This window comes from Callospermophilus lateralis, unplaced genomic scaffold (assembly GCF_048772815.1).
Source record: "Callospermophilus lateralis isolate mCalLat2 unplaced genomic scaffold, mCalLat2.hap1 Scaffold_89, whole genome shotgun sequence".
Classification (NCBI taxonomy): Eukaryota; Metazoa; Chordata; class Mammalia; order Rodentia; family Sciuridae; genus Callospermophilus; species Callospermophilus lateralis.
Window position 1 is genome coordinate 265,944 of NW_027517018.1, and position 22,241 is coordinate 288,184.

A 22,241-nucleotide genomic window follows, 5' to 3' on the forward strand; every position below is an offset into this window, starting at 1 on the left:
CTCTGACATTTCATCAACTTTGGTGTTCATACGTTCTGTTATTATAGTGTCCTGTCTTGTTTGGGGCACTTTCCTCTCTTGTTTTTTCATGTTGTCTATGTGTCTTCCTTTCTTGCAGTGTGGATCTGAGACATTACAGTTTCTTCCCTATATTCTTGTGGTATCTGTGCAGATTGTCTGTACCTCACCTTGATGTTGGGCTTTCAGACCCTCAATGGATGCTACTGCATTCTGGATCTGGGCCCTGCAGAAGCTGATGTGGGTGGATCTGGGCCACTGGGCTTGACCTCCTGTGGTAGTCTGCTGGTAGGAAGAGGTGGTCTTGTGCCAAAGGCTAGGCTCTGGAGGTGTCTGCCCCGCTGGGGGAGGGATGAACCCGACCTACTCAGAGCATAAACCCAGGGTGCTGGAGTGGCAGTCTGGGCTGGATCTGGGCTCCTCAGTAGTCGAATGGTCAGACGGGGTGGTCCTGCACCAGAGGCTAGGCTATGGCGAGTGTCTGCCCCGCTGGGAAAGGGCTGTGCACCTGGGCCCTGCGCGCCTGGGCCCTGTGCGGCAGAGGCCAGTCTGGGTGGATCTCAGTAGTTATATTTTGAATGTATCAGTCTATGATGAAATGTATCCAACCAAGTTTTTGTTCCTTTTCAGTTGCTAAAAAAATAGAATAATAAACTAGAATTTATTTTAACTTTTGTTTTCTTACAGAAATTATTACATTTCTGAAACGTGAAAAGTAGGTAATAAAGATGAATGCCAATTGGCATTTGAAAAGTCAGATTTACTAAAACAATACATCATGAGGTGATTGATTACTAGTTTTTATGAAAGAATATTGTTTAAAATTGTTTTTATTTAGTAATTCATTGTATTTATTCAATTATTAAGTGCTTACTTCAACCACCATTTTATTTATTTAATTGGGTTTATTTAGGGATGAATCAGTTATATGAGTTATGTATATATCAAACATATCCAATTTAAAAATTGAGCTTTTTATAGGAAAAAAGAGTTTATTGCAGTTTAATTACCCCATCCTAATGATAATATATCTTTATTTTACAGGAGGGAAAAGAGATATAATTTGCTGTCTTGTTTGGAGGCACATGGTGAGTTTTAAGATCAAAATTCTCCCCAATAATTTCTTAATTCCAAGTCCCATGTTTTAATATTTAGTCTTCCTTAAAGTGATTCATAAAATTGACTGATCTCATGTATCAGTACTTAGGTGACAATTTACAGAAAATTAGCTCTGCAACTTGATGGGCGAAAACCCTTTTCAACCAAATGGTAAGTGTTGTGGCCACAACAGATGACAGTGTGTATGGTTTTTGTTTAACTGCTTCAAGAGAAGGTGGAGGACTTTTTCTTAAAAACTTAAAATTGTTGGAGTAGCAAATGTTCATATAAAAAAGTAAAGTAGAAGTGAACTTTATTCTTTTTGTTAAAAGAGATAAATATCAATTTAGTATATTCATGTGTTTCTTCTATGCATAGACAAAAAAATATTTCTAGAAAACATTAAAAAAGTGCTATGTGACCTTAACGTTTCTCTCTGCAGTGTATTCTGGATATTTTAACAATGGCAGAGTCCTGTGAGAAAGAACAAGAAAGATCTTTGCATACTCTTATCAGTTCTCTAGGGCTGCCACAACAAAGTACCACAGACTAGGTGGTTTATAGGATGGAAGTTTGTTTTCTCATAATTTTTGAGGCTAAAAAGCCAAGATTAACTTGTTGGTAGGGTTGGTTTCTTCAGAGGGCCACAAGGGGAGGGCCTGGCTTCTCTCTTGGGCTTGTAGATAGCCATGTTCTCATTAGGTTTTCACATGGTCCTCTCTGTGTGCATATGCCTGCATCCCAATTTTCACTTCTGTTAAAAGACACCAGTTATATGGATTTTATTGCCACCCATGTGACCTTTTTAAAAAATATTATTTATTCATTTATTTATTTACTTATTTATATATGGTGCTCAGGCTCAAACCTAGTGCCTCATGCATGCAAGGCATGTGCTCTACCACTGAGCTATCACCCAGCCCCTAGTGACCTTATTTCTAAAGGTCTATCTATAAATATAGCCAAAGTCTGAGGTAGTGAGGGTTAGGAATTTAGCATATGGCTTTTGAGATAACACAATTTAACTCATTACATATATCAGCTGGAAATAAATAGTACTTTTATTATCAGTTCACAGTGGATCTTTCCTAATTTTTCAAAATTAGGTACTATCTTACTTCACCTTATCTATACGTTACCTCATGCTGTGGGTATGTTGATTATCTAATGTTCTGGGGGAAATGTATTCTCAGTGAATTAAATTTGACTGTGGCTATGTAAAATTAATACATGAAGAAAGAGAGTAGTTTGAGATCATGTGTTTTAACATTTGAATTGAATGATATTGACTGTCAATGTAGTTCAAAATTCAAAGGAAAATAAAAATGTAATGGTTTATTGAGGAAATTATAATTGAACCAAGGATTAGTGCAAGCAGGCAATTAATTGTTTGAGTTTCTAGTTGAAAATGGATGTTTTACATGGTGTTTTCCATTTTCTTGAATGTATATAAAACTGAGGTAGATATCATAAATAGCTCCAAGTAATTTCTTCAGTCATACAATTACAAGGCAGTGAAGATTTAAACCATTCAATTTGATTTCAAGTCCATGTCCTTTTTATGTTGTAGACTGGAATGATATAGACTATTAAGGTAAGGTACTCTGTGCAGAAGTGATATAGATTTTAGTATTTTTAATGATCTGAGTTGAAAAACTTGAAGAACTCTTATCTAACTATTAAAATAGTACAATTATAAAAGAAAGGGGTCAGTTTGTGATATCGATGACATTTGAAAAAATAGGAAGGCCTTTGATAGGTAGATTACTAAACATTTAAATATTAGACCAGGGAATGGTTTGTGACATACTTTTCTATATATTTATAAAAAAATGGCATCTAATTTGTTAAAATATTTGCTTTGCATGCCATCTCCAGAGCATAATTTCAGTTGATATCTTTCAGTTTTATGGTAGAATATTGCTTGAATTTTGAGTTAAAAGTAGAAATGATATTATTTTAGTGTAATAAAAAATTACCTTTTAAAAATGATGTATTAAAGATAATGCCAGAACCCTGGAAATTTTTATTTCTTTTGTGGATAGGAGGTTTTCCTAAAATCCTGATGCTACTGGTGTTCTACCTATATCTATGTGCTTCTTAGGAGCTCAGTATACTTGGTCATAATTTCTGAGAAGTAGTATTTACTGTATGTATTGTTTTGATCGGTTTCTTCAGGTGAGAAAATGTAATATAACCTGGCTGGTATAAGCCTCCCTCATTTCCTGTATTTTAATTTAGCACCTATCTCTTCTTTGCTCTGTGCCTAATGTTCCTGAATTTGGTAGTAACTCTAGTTTGTTTCCTACCTGTTATTTCTTAGTCTTAGTCTACCTGTGGTTAATATCTCTTTAGAAAGATAATGATTAGATAGAATATGTTTATCTAGGCATACTACTGCAGCTCACTTTGGATTTTATTATCTCTAAGTTTTCTATCTATGGTAAATAACTAATATCTTTCATTTTCTGTCTTCCTATCTACCTTTTAATCTATCTTAATTGTACTAGTTTTTATCCTAGTGAGATCTGAATTTCTTACTGTTATTACAGGGTACTGACTACGAATATCAATTCAGAAATTGCTATTAGAATTTTTAAAGTAGATCTTCAATATCAGGTATTACAAAAATGTTTTTACTGCCAGGCATGGTGGTGCAAGCCTGTAATCCCAGCAATCTCAGCAGCTTGGGAGGCCGAGACAGGAGGATCACAAGTTTAAAGCCAATCTCAGCAAAATCGAGGTGTTAAGCAACTCAGTGAGACCCTGTCTCTAAATAAAATATAAAATAGGGTTGGGATATGGCTCAGTGGTCTAGTGCCCACTAGTTCAATCCCTGGTACTCACCCTGCAAAATGTTTTTACTTTTCTTTTTGAAAATAAGGTTACTTCTCTCCTTTTGAAAATTAGATAATTTAAAAATGGCAGAACTCTTTATGGAATGTGAAGAAGAACTGGAACCATGGCAGAAGAAAGTAAAAGAAGTTGAGGATGATGATGATGATGAGCCCATCTTTGTTGGAGAGATATCGAGTTCAAAACCAGCAATTTCCAGTAAGCATTTACTTTTACTAAAGCCAAATTTTATAAGATATTATTTTTAAAGAAAAACTTGTGAATGTCTTATGGGACTCAGTTTACTTATTCTACTGTAAGGAGTTAGGGATGAGAGATGAGGGGGAGGCCAGTAAGAACTTGAGAATCAAAATGGGGATGTGATTGGAGACTAGAAGGAAGCCAAAGGTTAAATATCAGATGTGTGAGAAAGAAGTAGGCTTAGATTGGCTTGTTGCATTGGAGGTCTTCTGAGATTGGAAAAATTTTCTAGTGAAACTGTTTATCCGAGTGAACTGTTTATCTGTTTATTTCTGTCTTTTCTCATTTAGCAGTTACATAAGGAAAGATTTGGAATGCTTAGATTAAAATTTTGAAATATACTAAGTGTATATTAGTATCAGATGGAAGTTCTCACATCTAGGCCTCATTGCATTGTCATTCATACATGGCTAAAACTGTATGTAGGCAGTGAATGATTCAGAGTCTCTGGCTTAAGTCCTAGATGGGTTGTAGATTCCAGTTATATTTGTTTCCTTGATGAAACTACTAAGATCTATTAACACCAGTTTAAAACATTAATGTTATTAATTTTTAAACTCTACCCATTAATATTTGTCTTTTAAAATATTTTGCATGATGAAATAGCATACATAAAGTACTTCTGTGTCTGAAGTTTGGTGCTTGTGTGATTGAATTATGAGCTACACTATCTGTTTTTTAAAAATAGAACATTTTATCTAAATAGACATTTCCCAAATTTATTCTTGAACTAAATATTTAATTATAGCTTTATAATGTAAGTGATCCCTATGTAGGGCATATAGGTTTTTTTCTCGTCTCATTAAACCTGAAAAAGGTGACCATTATGAGCCTCCCCTGTTTTCTCCCATAAGGCGGAGACTATGTGTAAGACATCTGTTTAATCCATCATACTGGAATGTTTTTTCCCTAGATATTACTAATCCCAAATTATATATAATCTTTTTGTTAAAAGACTGTAGATTCTTACAGAAGAATTAGCTCTTTTCTAAGCCTAAAAGTTCAAGCAGTGTGCCAAGTCCTTTTCAGAGCCCTTCATTGAAAGTTTCATGAAATCGGTAGATGGCACCAGATGGTCTAAGGGGTAGGGATCCAGGTGAGTTTCCAGGTCATGACCTTTTGGATTTTGAAACCAACAGTTATTTTTCTGCTTCATTTTAATTACCTTGCAATATTGGTCATGCCTTACCTAAACTATAAATGGAATTGGGGTATGGAAATTTGAAAGTTTGAGTTTGTTTTACTTATATCTTATGAAATTCTCATTCCTTAAGCCCAGAATCAAAAGAGTTATCTTTTTCTTATTGTCTTATAGTCTTTTTAGTCTAAATTTTCTTTCCTTATTTATGGAATGGTATATGAAACCCTTACGTGGTAATTTAATGGCTACAGGCATAGAGTTTTACTGGATAACACATGGATAGAAGAAGGCTGTTTTTTTGGTTTTTGGTTGTCTTTCCTGTGTACCAGGAAATTTCTTTGACATTTCACTCTATTCCCTGGGTATCCAGTTTTACACATAATAGATGGTATTGTGCTCCTATGTTTCTGTTGTTCTTGCTGGTCCCTTACCATATCTTTACACAAGTTCTCCATTTCAAGTGATTTGGAGATAGACCATCCTATACTTAAGAATAGTATTCCAAAAATGCAGAAAGGGAATCATTACACCAAACATAGATAATCAGACCCATTATGTGTATAGATATACAAACCTGGGCTCAAATTTTTCCTACAATGTGCCTAATCAAGTTTGAGTGGTTTCTACCCTATCCTCAAGCAGCTGTTGATGGTTTTACTGGTAAAGGATAACTTTTGGTAGAGGAAACTATAGGTCCTTTGCACGAGATTGCAGTCCTTTGTTCAGGGACTGTAATCTTGTACTTATACAACTAAGTATATTGTATCTTTCACACTTCAGAAATTCTCCGCATCTGATCTTTTCTTTCCTTTTGACCAGGACTACATTTTTCAGGTAATCCCTAAGAACTAATAAATAATTCTTTATAAGAAATATAGTAATGGATTTAATTTGAAAAATATATGCCCATTTGTGTACATTGGATGACTCGAGACTTCCTCATTGTGCTGTTTTTATTGTTTATCTTTATTTTTTTGGCAATTGTAAAGGAATAAAATTCCAAGATTAATTACAACAAAAATTAGAACACCATTTTTACTTGAAACAATGACTGACAAACCATGGTGTATTATTTATTTGTTTTTTTGTATCAACATTATCACACATGTATGTATTTAAAACAACACATGCATTATCTCACAGTCTTATGTAATATTACTGTGGGTCGGATGATGGTTTAGCTGGCTCCTCTGCTTTAGGGTCTCACAAGGCCACTTTCAGTATGTGGTTCCTGAAGTTGCAGTCTTATCTGAAGCTTTGTGGGGGAAGTATCTGCTTCAAGTTCACATGGTTGTTTGTAGCATTCATTTCCTTACAGGTTGTCAAACTGAGTCTCAGTATCTGACTGTTTTTTGGTTCATTCTTTGTCAGATGGGTCTTCCCAGGTTGGCTACTTGCGTTCTCAAAGGTATTAAGGGAGAATCCTTAGCAAAATGTCATTAGAGTCTGAATTAATGTAATTACTAATAGAAAATCATGTTTATCCTATTACTTTTGCTGTATTCTACTGGTTCGAAGCAAGTCAGAGGTCCAATACAAAGGGAGGGAATCACACAGGATATGATTAACAGGAGGTGGGATGTGGTGGCCACTTTAGTATATATCTGCCAGGCACGGTTCTTTTATTTTGGGTAGTTGGCAATCACTTCCTCAAAATTGAACACAGTGTACCTGCCATCTCAAGGAAAATGACTCAATTGGAGATAAAATAATTCTCAATTGGAGAATTATTTTAATTAGTTATTGTTGATTAGTGGATTGCCTGCTCTCTGAAATTGTGATAATTAACCAGAGTTTTCTTCTAGAAAAGTGTTTAACAGCATTAACTTTATTATACTTATGTTAAAAGAACTATTTTAGAAAATGAAATTTTCAATTCTTAAAGTGCATATATTTAGAAAAAATATTTAAATTGAAGTAAAATTTTGCTTAGTTATAGTTCAGTATGGCATTATTGATTTTTTTAAACTACATTTTAAGGCTCAAATATCCATATCTCTCTTTTTGGTACTAAATTCTAGATGTTATTTGTGTTACAGTAATAACTTATTTCTATAACTTCTTAACAGTCCTGTGTCAATTGGAAAGTTAGTAACAAAGGAAAATTCTTAAACTTGATCAGCCCTCAATTTATAAACAAAATACTTCAAATTTTGTTATAAAATAATATGTATTTTGTGAGGAAAGTTTAGAAAAGAGAGAAGAATATATCCGGATCATGTTGTATATGTCAATATGTATTTCACTTCTTACTAAACATTCTACTTGGATCATATCATTGATTATTTCTCAAAATCTTGATGTTAATGACTGCATGATTATCCATCAATTTATTTTACCACTCCTCTATTATTAGATATATAGGTTTTAATGTTTCTGCTATTATAAATAATTTTCCATTACACTTTCATTTCCTTATCATGATGAATTCTTGAATGTAGAATAATTTAGTCATGTGAACCTTATTTTAAAGGCTTTGGTAACTACTGCTAACATTTTTATGCAGATAATACCAAAATATAATCTCTACTTTGCCAGTAGTGAATGTTTCATCATTTTTTTAAAAATTTATTTATTTTTTTAGTTTTTAGGTGGATATAATATTTTTATTTGTTATTTTTATGTGGTGTTGGGGATGGAACCTAGCGCCCCATGCATGCCAGGCGAGCACACTACTGCTTGAGCCACATCCCCAGTCATCATTTTCAAACTTTAACTTAATTCAAACTATCATTAGTCTTTTTAATTAAATTATTTATTTATTCTAATTAGTTATACACAATGGCAGAATGCAGTTGATTTCATATTACACATATAGAGCACAATTTTTCAAGTCACTGATTGTGCACAAAGTATTTTCACACCATTCATGTCTTCATACATATACTTAGGGTAATGATGTCTAACTCATTCCACATCATTCCTACGCCCTTGCTCCCTTTCTTCCCCTCCCTCCCACTGCTTAAGAAAACCATATATCAATAAGACATAACAGTTCTATCATTAGTCTTACAAGAAAAAAATAATTCAAACAGTTCCTATATTTCTCTTACCCATTTTCCCCCAATGTTAACTTTTTATCACAGGCAATTAATATGAACTAAACCTCAGAACTTATTAGAATTTCACCAGTTTTTTCATTAATGTTTCTTTTCTTTCCAGGATCCTATTCATGATCTCACCTTGTAGTTTATTCTTAGTCTTATGTTTTCTGCAGTTATTAATTCTTTTTTTTGATCTTGATACTCTTAAGAGTAGCTGCTAATTATATATTTTGCAGTATTGAAGAATGCCAATACAGTAAACACTATTATTTGCATTTCTTTGACTAGTATGTTGGAAAAAAAGGTATTTTGAATATATTGGCCATTGCATTTTAGTTTGAATTATCTCAGTTTATGTCCTTTGCCCATTTTTTTTTCCTAAAAGTAGCTGTCTTTTTTTCCAGTTTGATTTTTAAGCATTGTTAATCTTAAAACTTGCTTGCTATATATTACAACATGTAGAGTGGTCTGGCTTACTCTCAACAATGATTGTCTTTTATGAAAATGGCATTGGAGCATAATATTGTGGTGTGTGTTTTGTGTATGTGTCAGTATTTTTAATATACAATGCTATTTGAATATTCCTAAATTTATTGACCACAATTCTCATAATTATTTATAATAAATATATGTGTATATTTTCACATAAATGTATTTATTACTGTATATTTGACCACAGCATAGTTCATCTCATACTTTTTACTTCTCTTTTCTTGAGATCTTCCTGCTAGTTTGAACCACCCTTTTTCCTCATGGAAGGGCTGAAATTTCCTTTGAGGCTCTGGTCTCTAGGAGCAGGGCTGCTGACCCAGATCACTTCTGTAAATAACTTCTATTCTGTTCCCTGTCTGCTTGGCATTCTTACTTATTCAGCCTACTGGCCAGGTTGCTTTTATATTTGCCTTATTAAAGGAGAGGTTGGCCTACCACAGCTTTCTGTGGGATGATAGGAAGAGTGAGGGGACCAGTCTTTTCTGATTTATAACATTCTCCAAGAAACATGGTTCCAAAATTCATATTGTCTGATATATTCGTCCTTAATGTTTCTGTTTGTTTGTATTGATATTTTGAAAGCAGGATTTAAAAAAAATATATTTTTTAGTTGTACATGGATGCAGTATCTTTATTTTGTTTATTTACTTTTATGTGGTGCTGAGGCTCAAACCCAGTGCCTCACACGTGGGAGGCAAGTGCTTTACCACTGAGCCACACCCCAGACACCAGGATGCAGAATTTTTTAGAGGCACAAGAACTTTTAACTTTTATAACCATGTTAATATGTTTTATACTTGTCTCCTTGTTTAGCCCAAGATTTTGCCCAGTTCTATTATTTGCTTTTTGATGGTGATACAGCATTTTTAGAATCCCTCTCAGAGTGTATCACTGTTATTAATGTAAAATGGATTTACTTTTCTTTTATCTTGAAAATGTTGGACTATAATTTTTCCTTCAAATTAATTGGCTAGTCAGGAATAAACCAGCTCTCTTAGCTTGCTTTCAAAGTTTTAGTAAATTATAATTTTGGCAAATTAGAAATCATTTTTGTGTTTTTAAGCTTATTAATAATTGAGGCATCAAAGGTTATTCTTATAATATTGGCATATAATTAATTTGCATTTATAAATTTAATGAAAAATAATTATAACTATAATAAATAAATGTAATATTCTTTCTCTGAAATATTTTAACAGGATTACATAATGAGCTCATCACAAGTTGTATCTAATAATTCTTCAGAATTACTATTTGACTTGACCCAGGAGACAGGATTATCACATTACCAAGGGGGACCAACACTTTCTATAGCAGGTTGGTATTAGTACTTTTTCCAAAAAGTTATAAAAGAAAAACTTGATGAATTTGCTTATGGAATTAACTTTCTATTTTGAAGCTCAAATCCTCTTGTGAAGTCTTTCATATATTGTAACATGGAGTTGTGCTAATAGTTTTTGAATGCCTTTTTCGGTAACTTTATATAAAATCTTGGCTAAACTTCTTTGAACTCATTCTCACTTGGAGCCAAACTTAACACCTTAAAGTAATTTATATGAATTATAGAGGTCCTCATATGCCCTAAATATTCTATTTTAAAAATTAGTTTCTATGACCAGTTAGGGGAAAAAGTGTTTGTTATTATTGATTTCTTCATTAGGTTAGTGTCACTCTAGTCCAATAAATGGTCTCAATATGATAGTAAAACATGATTTTAAAGTGTTAGTGTAAAGTAACCACATTAAAGAAATGATTTGTACATAGTAAGTACTCAATAAATGCTATTTGAAAAAGTAATGAAATTTACCTATTGAAGAAGATTTTAAGTTCATTGAGGGTATAACAAAATTCTTCATTAATCAAAATACATTTGTATAGTATAAATTTTGTCTTATTGAAAATTTTCTGTAATCAAAGTACTTAATCTTTATGTACTGGCAATTTATATGTGTTTCAAATATTTGATGAAGTAGAGATGTATATGATTTTTTTGGAGTTTTTAGGTTGTTTACTAAACAGATCAGTGTGAAGAATCTACCAAACTCAACTTCTGTCCATTCTTTTTCCATAGTAATAATGCTTAATGTTTTTTCTTTTTTGTGTGTGTGGTATAGAGGATTTGAATCTAGGGCATTACATGTGCTAAGCAAGCATTCTACCACTGATCTAGAACTTTATTAAAAATATTTTTACTTGAGACTAGCTGTTGTTGAGTTGCCCTCAAACTTTCAATCCTCTTACCTCAGCCTCATGAGTCATTGTGATTTTAGATGTACACCACTGTTTTTCTTTTCCACAATATTTGATACTCACTTCTCTTGGTGTCACTACATACCTAGTAAACTTCTAGTTAATAAAGTAGGTAAGACCCAAAGAGAAATGGGGATGTATTTGTGCTAAATCTGGTTTTACAAACGCATGGACTTTTATTCATAGAAGATATGAATTCTTGAAACTTCTTAAAAGTAAGGATTATGACACCTATTCTCTAGCCAGGTTTTCTGATATAAAGAATGAAACTTTAGTCTGAGCAGTAAATAAGGTAATTTGAAAGAAGTAAGTTTGAACCTCTAATCTGGAGAATGTTTAGTCAGTTTACCTCTTTCCACTTTTGTTTTCTGATATTATTCAAAGTAGAGGTACTTATTTTTCTTATATTATGCATTCATTCACCATACCTGAATCAGCCATTTGGAGACTTACTTAAATTCTTTTTTAAAAAATATTTTTTTAGTTGTAGGTGGACACACAGTATCTATTTCATTTTTATGTAGTGCTGAAGATTGAACCCAATGCCTCACGCATGCTAGGTGAGCAGTCTACCACTGAGCCACAACCTCAGCCCTTTATTTTAATTTTTAATATAGTTTATTCCAGGCTTTTTTTAATTTTAAAATTTGTTTTAATTAGCTATACATGACAGAAGAATGCATTTATGCACTTTGATATACATAGTGGGATATAATTTCTCATTTTTCTTAGTGTACATATTGTAGAAACATATATCTCATGCAATCACATATACATAAAGTAATAATGTCTGTTTCATTCTATGATTCTTCCTATCCCCACATCACCTTCCCTCCTCTCCCCTCCCTTCACTTCCCTCTACCTAATTTAAGGTAATGCTATTCTTCTCTGGTGCCTCCCATCTTATTGTGAATTAGCATCCAGGTATTGGAGAAAGCATTTGGCCTTTGATTTTTCGGGGTTGGCTTATTTCTCTTAGCATGATATTCTCCAACTCCATCCATTTACTGGCAAATGCCATAATTTCATTCTTCTTTAAAGCTGAGTAATAATCCATTATATATATATCACATTTTCTTTACCCATTCATCTATTGAAGAACACCTAGATTAGTTCCATACTTTAGCTATTGTGAATTGAGCTTCTATAAACATTGACATGGCTGCATTACTCTAATATGCAGATTTTAAGTCCTTTGGGTATAAACTGAGGAGTGGGATAACTGGGTCAAATGGTGGTTCCCTTCCAAGTTTTCTGAAGAATCTCCATACTGCTTTCCATCGTGGTTGTACCAATTTTCAATCCCACCAACAATATTTGAGTATACCTTTTTCCCCACATCCTCGTCAACATTTATTGTTGTCGTATTCTTGATGATTGCCATTCTATTCAGGGCTTTTCTGATGGCCAAATAAGATAAGTAAATTTGAAAATGCATTTATAAGGTTTAAATTACATGACAGCAGTTATGTATGATAAATATTAATAATTATATGTACTATGATGTTCAGTAACACACGGTAGAAATTATGAGGGTTCAGAGAAGACTGAATTTGAGTTTGATCTTGAGTGAGTATAGGATTTATACTGGCAGAGATAGAATTTCTTAAAAGTAGGGAATAGCACAGCCTAATAGAATGGAGATAAGTTAAAGAATCAGAAGTTCAATCAAATGCAAGTGACTTTTTTTAACATTGAGATTTCTTCTGTTAAATTCCTCCATTAAAGCAATCTATTTCTACTATTTAGCCTGTTGTAAAATCAATTGATTCATTTGAAATGCTAGCACTTAGTGGTTTTTCAGGTAACCTCTCACAAGAATGCTAAAGGGATCTCATGGAATCTGTCTTATGGACCTGCAGTTTGTAATAGAGTGCTTCATTAGTGGGAGATCATTTTTATGTTATCTCAAAGGATGTAAGAAAGAAGCTAACTACTATAATACTTTTTTTATGGCATATTTGCTCTTACTATTATATCTGTTGGAATAATTTTTCCCCCTAAAATAAAGATGGGAAATATTTAGTTAGTAATGATAGTAGCTTTCACTTTCTACTGAGTGCTTTTTATGTACCAAATATTTTCTTGGGATATTTTAAGTATATTATCTTTTTCTTAAATAGCTCTATAAAATAAGGCATTATAACTTATTTTACAAAAAAGGAAGCTTAAACTCAGAAAAATTAATTAAATAAGCTTAAGAGTGCATAACTAGAGACTGATGTCGTAGTCTGGATTTGAACTTATCTTGTCTGACTTAAAAGCCAAGAATATTTGTAGTTTATTCACTGCTTTTACTTTTAGTGTATAGTTGGCATTATTAAAATATGATGTACAGTTTTAGAATCCATTTTTACAAAGCCCATTGTGTATTATTTTCTAAAAGGACTTTGCCTGGCTTGGTTATAGTCTAAATATCCCCATTTTTCTTAGTAATGCTCTAAATAGGTCTAAATTCTTTATCCTTAAGGCAATGGTTTTTAAATGGAAGAGGTTTTTTTTTAATGAAATCCCTGTACAAACAAAATTTTATGTGAATATCAAATAAATAAAATGGAAAAGTGTTTTTTTGTCAGACATGCCCAATATATTCCCTAAAATGACCCCATAAAATTCTGGGGAACATAGTATGAAAATCCTTATACTAACTCCCTGCATTATGTGCCCTTTCATATGAATGAGTAAAATATTATTCAAACTTAGTTGTTTCCACTTTGTACATGGCAATAAGTGGTTAAAATCACCTAAAGCTGTCAGTAGACCACTCTTCAGTTTGTTAGGTGAGAAAAGAGCTAACATTGCAGTAGACATTTTAAGTTGCAAAATAAAAAAGCATATGAGGGTATCAATTTTTGGAACAAAAAAAAGTTATTGTCAGATTTTCTTTCTTTTTTTTTAACAAATTTTAACACATTTAAGTATCCAAAAGTAATTTACTTCTGGGAACTTGGTTCAGTGTTTTCTGCTTTAAAATTTTTGGTCTGGCTTCTTTTATAATAGCAGTTTATGTATTTCTGTTTGAAGCCACATTTAGAATTTCTTGCATAGAAAGGTTATTTTACAAATTATCTTAATTCTTGGAGTTTATAATAAATGTTTATACTATTTCTGTATATGCCCTGAGTTTGGATCACTTAATTTTTGTTGTTATTTGTGTGATATGGTAATTAATTATATTATCTGTAAATTAACTCCAAAGTATTTGTACTTAGTTATGAGTAGTATTCTAGGTGTTCTAAAATATTTTTTCCACTGTTTAAATCATTGTAGGTGTGAATGAAAGTTCATTTTTATCAAAACATCCTTCTGCTTCTGAAGTAAACAGTGCTAATCCAAAAAAGCCTAAGCCCTGTGAGGTTGTTTCTGGAACAAATTCTCCAGCTGAATTCCCTTCAGTTAAACCTCCTTCACTGACATCTTCCCAGGCTATGCCATCAAAAGGTAAATATGAATTCTGACATTCTATACTATAAAAATTACTATAGTATTTATACATAAATTTTAGAAATTATTATAAATTTTGAAACTATTAGTGATTATTTAATGTTCAAAAGTGATGAGTTTTGAATCATAAATGTTCTGAATTTATTTTAGGTGCAAACACCTCATCAAATCAATCTAAAAATGGAACACCTTTTCCAAGAGCTTGTCCAAAGTGCAATATTCATTTCAATCTTTTGGATCCTTTGAAAAATCACATGAAGGTAAAACTTTCAGAATTTAATTTTTATAAAGGTTGAAGCCAGGCATGGTGGCACATGATTATATTTGCAACTACTTGGGAAGATGAGGATAGAGGATTACAAGTTCAAGGCCAGTCGGGCAACATAGTGAGACTCCCCCTCTCAAAAAGGAATTTTTTGAGATTTACAGTCACTATGGTCTATCTCAATATTTAGATAAGAAATCTTCTCATAATGGAATTTCTATTTAGCTTAGATAAAAATCTGCTTTCATAGTAATTATGTAAGACTGGCATTCCTTAATCATCAGATTTAAGAAATTAAGTTTGTATATTTATAATGGATGCTTATTCTTATTTTATTTTAAAAAATCAATATTTTATTGGTCACATTGTTTTTCAAATTTAGAAAACATTTGTTTAATTTTTTAATAACTTAGAAATTTTGTTACCTTATTTTCATAATCGCCAACATGTACATGCCACATTTTAATTTTTAAATGTCAGACATAAACTTCAAATGGTGAAGTGTTTCATATGAAATAATTGTTTTAACACACAGTTCAGAGCATAGTTTATATAATTCTCTTAAACTAGTTTGAGCATTTTATTATTTTAGGAGGCTCTGAAATTCAGATTTTAAGGAATTTTTTAGATTATATAAGAAAAAGAAGGGTTCTGTGGCAAAGAAGTAAGGAAAAGTTCTTGCTCACTATTTCAACGGTACAGATTTGTGGCTTTATTCTTGTTTTTCTATTCTATTCATAGCCTTCATGTCTGTTTTTACGTCAGTACATATCTTTGTTACTATAGCTGTGTAGTGTATTTTTAAGTCAGGTATTGTGATGGCTCCTACATTGTGCATTCTGCTGAGGATTGCTTTGACTATTCTAGGTCTTTTATGATTCTATACAAATTTTAGAATTTTTTTCAAGTTCTATGAATAATGTCATTGATATTTTCATAAGGATTGCATGGTACATGTAGATCACTTTTGGTGTTATAGCCATTTAAATTATATTCTCCTAATATGAACATGGGAAGCCTTCCCATGTTCCATTAGTTTTTTCTTTTTTTCCTCAAGTTCTTTATGTTTATACCTCTTTGGGGTCATTTTTATTATAGAAGTCTTTCACAGTTCTGGTTTTATTTATTCCTAGGTATTTTAGTTTTTGTTTTCTGAGACTACTGTGAATAGGATTGCTTTTTGATTTCTTTCTCAGTGAGTTTGATATTGGTGTCTAGAAAAGCTACTGATTTTTGTGTGTGCATTTTGTAAAATCTTACAAATCTGCTGAATTTGTCAGTTATAAGAGTATTTTGGTGGAGTCTAGGATTTTCTGAATATAGAATTGTGTCTGTAATCAAGGGATACATTAACTTCCTCCTATCCTATCTTTATCCCTTTTATTTCTTTCTGTTGCCTGATTGGCCTGGCTAAGGTTTTAAGTACTACTATATTGAATAAGAGTGGTGGAACATGTATGAAGGCACGAATTGGTGTCAATACACTTTATATATAACCAGAGGTATGAAAAAGTGTACTCTATATGTGTAATATGAATTGTAAGGCATTCCACTGTCATTTATAAAAAAAAATTGTAATGCATTTCACTGTTGTATTTATAAAAAATTATAATTGTATTGCATTCCACTGTCATATTCAATTAAAAAAAAAGATTGGTGAGAATAGGTATGCTTGTCTTATTGCTGAGTTTATTTATTTATTTATTTTAGTGTTTATTTTTTAGTTGTAGCTGAACACAATACCTCTATTTTATTTATTCATTTTTACGTGGTGCTGAGGATCAAACCCAGTGTCCCGCATGCACTACGAGAGCGTTCTACTGCTGAGCCACAACTCCAGGTCCTTGTTGCTGTATTCAGTATGATGTTGGCTATGATCTATATCCTTTATTATGTTAAAGTATGATTGTGTTATATATAGTTTATTCAGAGCATTTTATCATGAAGCTTTACTGAATTTTATCAAAGGTTTTTTTCTCTTATCTATGAGATCAAGTTTTTTTATCCTCTATTAATTTTTGTATTAATGTGCTATATTACATTTATTGAAATGTGTGTGTTAAACCATCCTTGCATCCCTTTCATGAAGCCAACTTGTGGACAAGCTTTTTAATGTGCCATTGAATTTGATTTGTATTTTATTGAGGATTTTGCATTTATTTGCATTTATGTTTATCAAGGATATTAGTATATAGTTTTCTCCTTTTTGTTGTGTCATTATCAGGTCTTGGTTGCAGGGTAATTCTAGCTTGGTAAGCTGAGTTTGGAAACATTTTCTTCCTTTTTTTTCTAAATAGCTTAAGAAGCATTGCTGTTCTTTAAAAGTCTGGTAAATTTCAGCATTGAATCTGTCTAGGCGTGGGCTTTTCCTTGTTTGGAGACTTTTCTCCTGCTTCAGTCACATTGCTCATTACTGATCTAATTGGATTTTTAAAATATGTGTTCAGAATCTCCTCCATTTCTTCTAGATATTCCATTTTTTTTGGGTATGTAGTTTTCCCAGATTTTCCTGAAGGATCTTATGATTGTTGTCTTTTGTAGTATACCTTTTTCATCTCTATTTTTGTTAATTTGGGTCTTCTTTTTCTTTTGGTTAAATTTGGTAAAAGTTTTTCAATTTTATTTTTCTTTTCAAAGAAACAGCTCTTTGTTTCATTTATTTTTTCTTTTCTTTTTTTGGTACCAGGGATTGAACTCATGGGCACTCAATCACTGAGCCGCATCCCTAGCCCTGTTTTGTATTTTCTTTAGAGACAGGGTCTCACTGTTGCTGAGGCTGGCTTTGAACTTGTGATGCTCCTGCCTCAGCCTCCCACGCCACTGGGGTTATAGGTGTGAGCCTCTGCACCTGGCCCCTTAGTTTATTCTTGTTTTTCAAAGACCTTGAGATTTATCTTAGGTTATTATTTGGGATCTCCTCCCCCTACCTCCCTCAATATAGCCATTCATATCTATAAACTTCCCCCAAAGTACTGTTTTCACTGTATCCCACAGGTTCTACTATATTATGTTTTCATTTTTATTTGATTCTTGGAATTTTTAAATTTCCTTCCTGATTTTTTCCATAACCTACTGTTTGTTCACCAGTGTATTTTTAGTCTCAATGTTTTGATATAATTACTGCAGTTTTTCTTGTTACAAATTTCTGGTTTCATTCCATCATGATACAATATGATACAAGTAATCATTTCAGTTTTTCTGAATTAGTTAACTCTTGCTTTATGGTCAGAAATATGATCTATTGTGTAAAAAGTTTCATGCACTGATGAAAAGAATACACGTTTTGCAGCCCTTAGATGTATATGTCTGTTAAGTTATTTGAACTATGGTATAATTCACCCCTGATGATTTTTTGGTTGATTTTATTTGGTCTGTAGGGTGAAAGTGGGAACTGCGGTTACTCATTATTAGGCCCATCTCTCCCTTTGTGTCCTGTGGTGTTTTATAAAATTGGTGCTCTTATGTTTGGTGCATATGTTTGTAATTGTTAATGTGTCTTGATGAATAATTTCCTTTATCAATATGTAATAACCTCCTTTGTTTTTTTCTGTTTTGTCATCTATGAGTATAGCTATTGCTGCTTGCTTTTGGATTTGGTTTGCTTACAGTATCATTTTCCATCCTTTCACTTTCAGTTTGTGTATGTTGTTGCCAGTGAGTTTTTTAGAATGTATATTATTTGGTCTTCTTTTTTAATCTAATGAGCTAATCTGCACCTTTTAATTGAAGAATTAAGACCATTTATGTTGAGAATTCTTATTAAAAGGTGTGTGTGCACTTTTTTCTTGTTATTCTGTAATTTTTAAAATTATTTTATTTGTGCCAAAGATTGAACTCAGGGGCATTCAACCACTGAGTCATATCCCAAGCCCTGTTTGTATTTTATTAGAGACAGAGTCTCACTGATTTGCTTAGGGTCTTGGTAAGTTGCTAAACCTGACTTTGAACACACAACCCTCCTGCCTCAGGCTGCCCAGGTGCTGGGATTACAGGCATGTGCCACCATACATGGCTAAAGTTTTTTTTTTCTTTTTCTTTTTTTTGAGAGAGAGAGAGAGAGAGAGAGAGAGAGAGAGAGAGAGAGAGAGAATTTTTTATATTTATTTTTTAGTTTTTGGAGGACACACCATCTTTGTATGTGGTGCTAAGGATGGAACCCGGGCCGAACGCATTCTAGGCGAGCGTGCTACTGCTTGAGCCACATCCCCAGCCGAGGCTGAAGTTTTTTCCTAGTTGTTTTGAATGTTCTATGTTGTGTCTTGCTCTTTTATTGATCTTAGAAATTTGATGATTTTATTAATACTGTTTGGTTCTCTCCTTTTTTTTTTCTTATTAGCTGTTGTAATCTCGTCTACTGAAATTTATTTTTTCCTGTGTCATTATTTTTGTGTTAGTCTTTCTTCCTCACTTCTGTGTAGAATTCCCTTATGTATATTCTATAATGCTGATTTAGTGGTCAGGAATTCCTTTAATGTATGCTTATCATGAAAGTTCTTTATTTTTCCTTTGATTTGGGAAACTTTGCTGGGTATGGTAATTGAGTTTGACATTTATTTTTTTTTAGGCCTTGAAATACATCATTCCTTGCCCTTCTGGCCTTTTTGAGTTTCTTCTGAGAAATCCACTGTTACTCTAATGTCTTTGTCTTAAAATATGACTTGACCCTTCTTTTTTGCAGCTTTATAAATATTTTTTGTTAGGTACTTTTGGGAGTTTAAATATAATATGTTGTGGGTAAGCTTTTTTTTCTTTTCTTTTTTCTTTTTGTTATGTCTACTTGGGGTTTTTTTTGTTTTATTTTGTTTTGTTTTGATACGGGGGATTGAACTCAGAGTCACTCAACCACTGAGCCACACCCCCAGCCCAATTTTGTATTTTATTAGAGATAGGGTCTCACTGAGTTGCTTAGTGCCTTGGCAGTTGCTGATTCTGGCTTTGAACTCATGATCCTCCTATCTCAGCCTCCCAAGTTGCTGGGATTACAGGCAAGCACCATGGCGCTTGGCTAGTTGGGACTCTTTATGTCTCTTTGACCTGGATATCCATGTCTTTTCCAGGATTTGGGAAGCTATCTTCTGACATTTCGCTGAATAGACTTTCTATGCCTTCAATCTGTAGCTCTTCTCCCTCATCCTTTCTGATCATACCTGTGTTTGGTTCTTTAATGGTATCCTAGAGATCTTGTATATTATGTTCATTTTTACTGATTTTTTAAAATTAGTTTCTGAATCTGATAACTCCTCAACTTTTTCTTTAAGTCTTGTTATTCTTTCTTTTGGTCTATCTAATGTTTTGGTGGGGCTTTCAAGTGAGTTTTTAAAAATCTGACTTATTGAGCTTTTCATTTCCAAGAATTCTGGTTGGTTCTGTTTCAAAATCCCTGTCTATCAAATTTCTCATTCATATCCTGCATTGGTTTCCTTAATTCATTCAGCTCTTATATCCTCTTGGAATTCATTGAACTGTTTTTAAAAAAAATATTCTTTTAATTTCTCTGTCAAGTAGTTCATCTACTTTTATATCTTTGGATTACAGATTTATTAGAGATTTATAAACCTCAGGAGCTATTCTACTGCCTTGTGCTTTCATATTTCTTGTGTTTGTATGTTGAGATTTGCTCATCCACTGGGATGGATATCTTTCACTCTTTTCCACTATTTCTTGGTGAGCCCTGGGTTACTGGGTTTCTATTTAGTATTGAATTTAATTCAATTTGTACTTCCTTGTGTACTTTCCTGTGGCTTCTTTGGCTGTGGTTAAAGATTTTTACACAATATATAATATGTCAGAGCCTAAGTGATTTATTTTCTTTATAGGACTTGCAAGAGGGTAGTCTGTCTGGTATTTCAGGCAATTTTGCTATAGACAGCAATCGATATAGAGTGTACCCTCTGTGATTACTCCTATAGTGGGAATCGAAGCCCCTATCAGGTATGTGTTGGGGGTTTCCCCTGGGCTTTGTTGATCTTGGTTGTTAACTTGGAAGCAGTTCTGCTACTGGCTGTTCCAATTGTGGTGATGTCCTGGAGCCTTTATCTTTTGTTTAGACATTCAGGGCATCTCTAGTTGTTTCATGGGGAGAAACAATGGCCAGTTACAGCTCCCTCCACTGTCACACTCACCTCCAACCCTATCAGCAATATGCTGTGTGATAGGGTATGGGAATGACAGATATTGAGGCACCATATACCATACTTATGGTGCCTATAACAGTTATGCTATTTCTTCTGTTCTTGTTATAGTAGTGAGGGTTCCCAAGAGGGACTTCAGATTCACCCACCTTGCCATGCTTGCTTGGGGACAGGTTATAGTCTGTGGGCTTTTATTCCTCCTATTCCCTAAGTTGAAGTATCTGCCAAGGTTTAAGTGTGGCCCAAGCAAGGCATAATTCCCCTCAGCTGGGTTGGGAGTGTAGCTCAGTGGTAGAGCACCCAGCTGATGTGTTCAACACAATCAGACTCAATCTCAATCACTGAAAAAAAAGAAGAGGAACAAAGAAGAAAGAAAAAATGAGGTAGATAAATAAAGTAAAATCCAAAAACTAAAAACAGTAATACCACAATAAATTAAAAGAAAGAAGAAAAATAATATTAAATAACAAAGTTAAATAATAAAAATAGAATTAATCAAAGGGATAAAATATAGTTGGAGAAAAGTAAAATAGAAAAGGGAGAAAGGAAGAGAAGAAAAATATTTCATATTAAAAAGAGGAGAAAAATACAGGCATGGTGGCACATGCCTGTAATACCAGTGACTTGGGAGGCAGAGGTAGGAGGACCAAGAGTTCAAAGCCAGCTTCAGCAATTTAGCAAGGCGCTAAGTAACTCAGTAAGACCTTGTCTCTAAATAAAACACAAACAAGGGCTGGGAATGTGGCCAAGGGGTCGAGTGTCCCCGAGTTCAGTCCCCAATATCAAAAAAATAAGAGGAAAAAAGGGAAATAAGCACAAAACAGCACATAAAAATAAGAACAACAACAAAAACTTAAGCCAGGTGTGGTGGTATATGCCTGTAATCCCAGTTATTCAGGAAGTTGAGGCAGGAGGATCACAGGTTCAAAGCCAGTATTGAAGAGAACCTGTCTGAAAAAATGAAAAGGGCTGGGGATGTAGTGCAGTTTTGAAAGTACCCCTGAGTTAAAAAAAAAAAAAGTAAAACTATGAATAAAAAAAATGAAAATTTTCTTTTCCCTCGAGTGCCCAAGTGAGAAGGAAGGATAGAAACTCTTTGACTGTGCTGATCAGAGAATTTCTTTGTCTTTAGTCTGTGTGCTGCTTGGACAGAGAAAAGACTGGGGCTTACTCCTTTCTTTTGTGGTACTAGTCAGTTGACTGATGGTAGCAATTTGTGGCTTGATTCAGTTGGAATACCTCTCAGCTGCTTTGTACACCAG

The 22,241-nt window shown here is 33.2% G+C and overlaps 1 pseudogene; it reads left to right on the forward strand.

Moving 5' to 3' along the window:
• The first annotated feature begins 370 nt into the window (after positions 1 to 370).
• Positions 371 to 22,241, forward strand: part of LOC143390065 (zinc finger protein 280D-like) — a 54,344-nt pseudogene continuing 32,473 nt past the window's right edge.